The sequence below is a fragment of the Cynara cardunculus genome, assembly GCF_001531365.2.
Source record: "Cynara cardunculus var. scolymus isolate 2C chromosome LG 2, CcrdV1, whole genome shotgun sequence".
NCBI classification, from domain to species: Eukaryota; Viridiplantae; Streptophyta; class Magnoliopsida; order Asterales; family Asteraceae; genus Cynara; species Cynara cardunculus.
In genome coordinates this window covers 20,198,987-20,205,431 of record NC_037529.1, presented here as the reverse complement: position 1 = coordinate 20,205,431, position 6,445 = coordinate 20,198,987, and the positions used below count along the sequence as shown (strand labels likewise).

General features: G+C 33.9%; 1 non-coding gene across 1 annotated transcript; it reads right to left on the bottom strand.

Moving 5' to 3' along the window:
* Positions 1-6,070: 6,070 nt before the first annotated feature.
* Positions 6,071-6,176, bottom strand: LOC112508267. The gene has a single exon (XR_003068650.1). It is a non-coding gene; the product is annotated as a small nucleolar RNA R71 (small nucleolar RNA).
* Between the last annotated feature and the right edge of the window lie 269 nt (positions 6,177-6,445).

Below are 6,445 nucleotides of genomic sequence, written 5' to 3'. Positions count from 1 at the left end.
TTTGTTTAGCCATATATCTTGAAGACACCATTTTGTCACTATCCCTGGTCCGAACACCACATAGAGATATGGGTGCAAAGCTATAATATAGTGCAAAGGTGAAGTCCGAGAGGAATAYMTTCAAGATAAATGGTGGGACCGGTCCTTCCACAGCTTTGTCTGCTGATTTCGTGTTTAAGTTTCACCCCAAATCTTACATCCGTGCTACCTTTATTATTCTGTTTATTATTCTGCTTTATTATTCTGTTATATTACCTGTGTTAACTCGGAATCAAACTAAAGTCTTTGTTTTCGTCATCTGAAATCTTTTCTTTTATTAGACTCTTATTTAACTTTTGCTCCAATCCCTATGGACGATATTCCGGTACTTGTACCACTTTATTACTTGGAAAGACGACGTTGGGCCGTATTGTATACTTGCTTTGTGGCCCAATTTCATTAAGTCTAAAGGTAAAGGATTTGACCGACCACTCCCCCTTGATCTTTACATCAGATTCCCCTTATAATGTTAGGAATTGGACATTTCATTCATTATTACATACTCCCCCTTATGATGAAATGAAAATCATTCCATCATACACAAGAATGAATGAAATCCTTCTCGTAAGCCGACAATTCATAAAATTGTAAGTAGATCTTTGCAAATCCACTTATTGAATCTTTTCAGATTAAGGGAATGGGAAGATAACAGCGAATTTCAGCGAATGAAATTATTTTCAATCTTATAAAAAGATTGGCCTGTGAGTATAACAGATATACTCAGTACAACGGATGTACTGTATATATGAGACTTTTTGATGCTCATCTCACCAGGTCTTCCATTCAATCATCGATAGCTTAATAAAAGCATATCTATGAATGTTTTGGCAAATTAACATATAAAACGCAAAATTTGTGTAGTGTAGAAAAATAAAGCAATATATGCTTCTGTTAAGGCTCAAAAAGATAAACCGTGCGAACTACACAAATTTATCAGACTCAATATGTGATAAAAAAGACTTGAAGGGGGGACATATATCCTTCTGATTCAATATCAACTTTCTCTGAATGAGAAATTGATAGATGATGAGCTGCGTGCCCCAACTATTAAAACACTTATCTGTTGAGAGATAAATGAGTAGCTGGTGGGGTTGTGACAAGAATTGGCCTGGGCTTTGCCTTTTTCAATAGTAGTCTCGAAAGAATTGAGAACTAATAGATTGTGTGGTATGCCCGGATTTTATAAGCTTGGAATAGGATTTTCGTATTCTTTTAATCCTGACACAACTCTCGTCAATTTTTTTAGCTCACAACAGCTATCCCTCTCTTTTTCATTTTAGTCTCAGCACACAAACCCTTTTGTATATAAACTCACTCAGATATGGTTGTCCTCATGGGTAGGTTGGTTGATTCTGACATTCCATTGAGGTATTTCTGATAAGCACTCAGTCCCTCCTAAAATTACATTTTATGCTCAACTGATCACAATGATTGATCAAAAATATTATTGCAGATAAGCACAATGATCAGATAAAAAATTGATCAATAAATTTGGCTTTAAGCATAATCAATGAAAGAATGATAAGATAAAGATCAGATTATTCGGTATATGAGAGAAATGAATGAAGATCTGTAAGAACAAGTTTACAGATTCTGATATTAAAAAAAATTGAAAGTATATCAATCAAAGAAAAAAAAAATATCAGAAAACAAACTTTGAATACAAACGAGCGTATTATCACCGAAAATGATTTTCTTATAAGAGACGTGATAATAACAGTTTGAAAAATAGTTGAAACAGGTATTGGAGTTATGTACGACGAGAAATTACACAAGTAAAATCTCAGGAAATACATGTTCAGAAAATGTACTCGTTTCCCAAAAAAATTCATTTTCCAAAAAACATTTATTCAAAAACAATTCTAGAGGCTCCCCCTAGAAAGTTGATTTTAGAAATGTTTCAGTTAAGCTTAAAAATTAAAAAGTAACCATTTTAAGCATGGGTTCTAAACTGAGTGTTTAGAAAACACACTCGGTAACGCACGGGTTTTGAAATGATGTATTCAGAAGCCTTGTTTGGATCATATTACAACTCTCCCTGCATTGGTGTATCACTGAAATAATATTCTGATCAGCACAAAGTTGACACACATGCAAAACCAGGTTAAGTAGATTTTGGTACCCAAATGAATTTGGGTCCTATTTTGTTAGTATCGGGTTGGGGTATGTTGTAACTTCCAAAACATTTATTTCTATAAGATATTTTCTTTTCAGCACTGTGAACAGGATGATCAGGAATAAAATATGAGTCGTACCAGTAATTGTGATCATATCTGTTCTTACCATTCAAATTGTTCTGATATCTGTTGTCTGTACTCCATCTGTTATAGATCTTCTTGTTCACAAAATCTGTTGATTTACATGTGGAGCACATGATCCTTTTCTTGCTAAGATTTATCAAATCAGAATTGGATCTCACAAAACAAGGAAGATTTTTAGTTGCAACAGGAGTACGTTGAAACAGATTCAGATTTACTAACCCAAATGCTTTTAATTTTAGAAGAATAATTGGGTGATCCAATGACGTACCCTTGATAATACTGATTAGAAGAACGAGAATAGTTCTTAGAAACAGTAGATTTAGGGCTGCTAGAATAACTGTTCGATTTGAGACAGTCATAAAAGTTGGTTTTACTCTGAGAAGTAGAACCAGTTGAGCTTTGAGCACACAAAAAGTCTTTGACTTTTTGTAAAAGCTGGTCTCTTTCAACAGTAACTAAATCAAATTTAATTTTAAGTTCAGTTCTCATCTTCATCTCAGTTTCAAGATCTGTCTTTAGATCAGACAATTTGCTTGTAGTGTCTAGAAGTTTACCTTCTAACTCCTTCTGAAGCATTTCAAAATTTCTCTTCTGATTTATCAACTCTCGTTTCTCTTCATCTRAGCTGCTTTTGTCATTCTCCAAGGCGATGTCAAGCTACTTTTTCTTATTTGTAAGCTCTTTAGCAATTGTCGTATACTTCTTTGAAGTATTTATTTTCTCAAGAGCAAATTGCTTCTTCTCTTCGTCTAAAACCATTTGCTTTAGATCAATGCTTTCAGACAATTTCTGTAATTGACTCTGACAATCTTCGGAGATGTCTTTCTTTTCTTTATCATTCTTGGCTCGTTCYAAGATGATTAGCTGCTCAAAATCCGAGATTTGCTTTAACAACATCTTTGCATTCAACTCGAGAGAGTTTATCTTTTTCTCGTAAGATACACGTTCATCTCCAATTTTTCTTTCTAGTTCAATCACTCTCTTCCTCTCTTTCTCAAGTTTCTTCCTCTCAACATTCATATCCTTTTCCGCTTCTAAAACCTTTTCTTTCTTTTTTTCCAATAACTTCCTTTCATTAATAACTTTCTTTTCAGCTTCATAAAGTTTCTCTGTAAGCTCTTCAGTCTCTTTAGTTTTCTTTTCTGAAAAATTCCTTACAGCATTCAGTTCAGACTCTGCTTTATGAAGTTTATTGACTAAATCTTGTTTTATCTTGTTTGAACTTTTAATTTCATCATCTAACTCACTCCTTTCATAATCCAAAGTTTTCTCAAGTTTATTAATCTTAAAATTCAAATCATTCTCAACTCTTTCCAATGCTGCTTTATAATCTTTTTGTAAACTTGCAATAAATTCCACATTAGCATAATTCTCAGAAAACATGTTTATATATTTGTCTTTATAGTCCACTATACTCTTTTCCAGCATGAAAATCTGAGTTCTCAACACTTGATTCTCCTTCTCTAGGACATCTGCCATTAAAAAATAAGATTGATCAGATATAGGATCTAATGCGATGAAATCAGTAAAAGAAATCAAGAACAGTTTAGCTCAAAAAGAAAAACAGAAACACACTAAAACTGATGAGAAATCAGATAGTTGACGAAAAACTGTCAAAAATCAGTAAAACAGTCAAAACTGTTGAAAACAATTAAAAACTGTTAAAAACAGTCAAAGACAGTTGAAACTGATGAAAAACAGTTTACGCGATGGAAAAATAGTTCAACGATTCTCAAACAGTTTAAACACAACACAAAACATATAAAAAAATGATCCAAAAATTACAATCTAAACAAAAATTTAAAACTCAAATACAAAAACACAACAATTATAAGCCCAAAAAAAATAAATGTCCAAGACCAAAACAATAGAAAGTTTTACAATTACAACCCAGACAAACAATAAAATTGACTGCCTTTAGACCCAAAAACACTTTTCCTCCTTTGCTTTTGACTTGATCAACTAAATCACCTGCTGTACGTTGCTAAACCTGTCAAACCAGCTCACTGCACAGTCTTTTAAAATAGACAACTCACAGCTCAAACTAATTCACACAAATCAAGAGAGGATCCTAAATCGCTCAAAGCATGAACAAAGCTGCTTACTGCATACAGCCTAAATCGATTAACAAATAGATTATTGAACGATTAAAACCAAGTCCACATTAAACCTGTTCGATATTTATCAGATTTACACAACCCAAGTTTGTCAGGAAACCAAAATCAGCACCAAAATAGATTATTCAACAACACAGATTATTCAACAGTGAGTTGTTGAGCAAAAATCCACACACCACCATTTGAGAAACCAAAAACCAGGAAAAACTATGCGATTTACAGGAGTCCGGACAAGATGTACAAGAGTCTAAGATGTTCTAATTCACAACAAAATGAGATAACACCAAGAATTCAGAAATGTTGAACTTGATGGAGTTCTTCTCCACATACTCTGCTTATCTTGGCAAAACCAAACTCAACTTCACAAAATCTGTGAGAAATAACAAGCAATGAAATTGACTGCCTTGTGTGAATTCAAAAGTACCTTCCAATCTTGTGTAATGAACAGACTTGTAGGATGAAGAATCTGTGATTTGAGCGATGAAGAAGTCTGGATGAATATGATCGATTTACTCGCGATGAACACTCTGATGAAGAACTCTTGCGATGAATTTGATTCAATATATTGGAAGAATGGGCTAGAGGTTGGGCCTAAACAGAATGGGTTGAGCGATTTAACAAAAATATTAACAAAACATTTAACAAACTGGATCAAACACACTGATTTTAAAAAAAATAAGAACACGAAAAAAATATTAAAAACACAAAATCGATCAAATCTTGAAATGGAATGATTAAAACACAAAACTTTGTGTTTAACAAAAGATTCACAACACAATTACGAGCAGTTTGATCATGATTTTAACACAAAAACACACAAAATTTTAAACTTTTCGGATCAAACTTAAAAAAAATATAAGAACACGAAGAAAAAAAAATATTCCAGAAAATAATCTTCGAAAATTCTTCAAAATCTCTGATTTCTTCTGTTGATTTCTTGTACAACTTGCTCTGATACCAATTGTGAGTCCCTAACAATGATCAATCTTCATATGAGCTTCACATCAATGGCAGATCTAATAATATCATTAAGAACATCATAGAGAGAGTTGAGAGAGAAAGTCAAGATCTTCAAATTCTTGGTCAACTTTTCTTTACGTATTCTAAATCTTACAATAAGCATCCTTCTCCAATTTACAAGACAACACCCTATTTATAGAGTCAAACAACTAGTCAAATGTCAAAGTCAAACTATCTAATAAAAGTCAAACACGATGTCTATTTTAATTATAGACAATAGTAACTATCAAGACGAATACAATTTTACACAGACTTTCAGTCCGAACAGGAAGGATCATGGATTATGCTATTCCGGATTTTGAGCAATTAAATTCAAGGATAGTTAGACCACATATGTCCACTCTCCATTTCGAACTAAAACCGATAATGTTTCACATGTTGCTAACGAATGACCATTTTGCCGGATTACCTTTGGAGGACCCACATTCGCACTTAAAATCTTTTATGGAAATCACTGATGCTTTCCTGATCCCGGGAGTGTCCAATGACGCTCTCAGACTCACTTTATTTCCATTTTCATTAAGGGATCGGGCAAAAGCATGGTTTTACTCTTTATCACCGGGTTCTATGCCGTCGTGGAGTAACATGGCAGAAATTTTTTTGCGAAAATATTTTCCACCAACAAGGAACGCTAAGTCCATAAACGAGATCTGTCTTTTCAAACAAATGGATGATGAGGCTATTCCTGACGCGTGGGAAAGGTTCAAAGAGCTGTTGAGGAATGCCCATACCATGGCATTCCGTACTTTATTCAACTCGAGACGTTTTACAATGAGTTAAGTCCCATGGCATAGAAAATGCTCGATGCGACTGCAGGTGGAGCCTTCACAGCCATGACCTATAATGAAGGAAATGAAATCCTGGAAAAGATATCAGCCAACAATGGGCATTGGGCCAACCCACGTGCTCAATCACAGAAAAAGATTGCTGGGATACATGATGTAGATGCATATACTGCATTAACAGCTCAGCTCACCTCCATGACCAACATCTGAAAATTTTAACTTA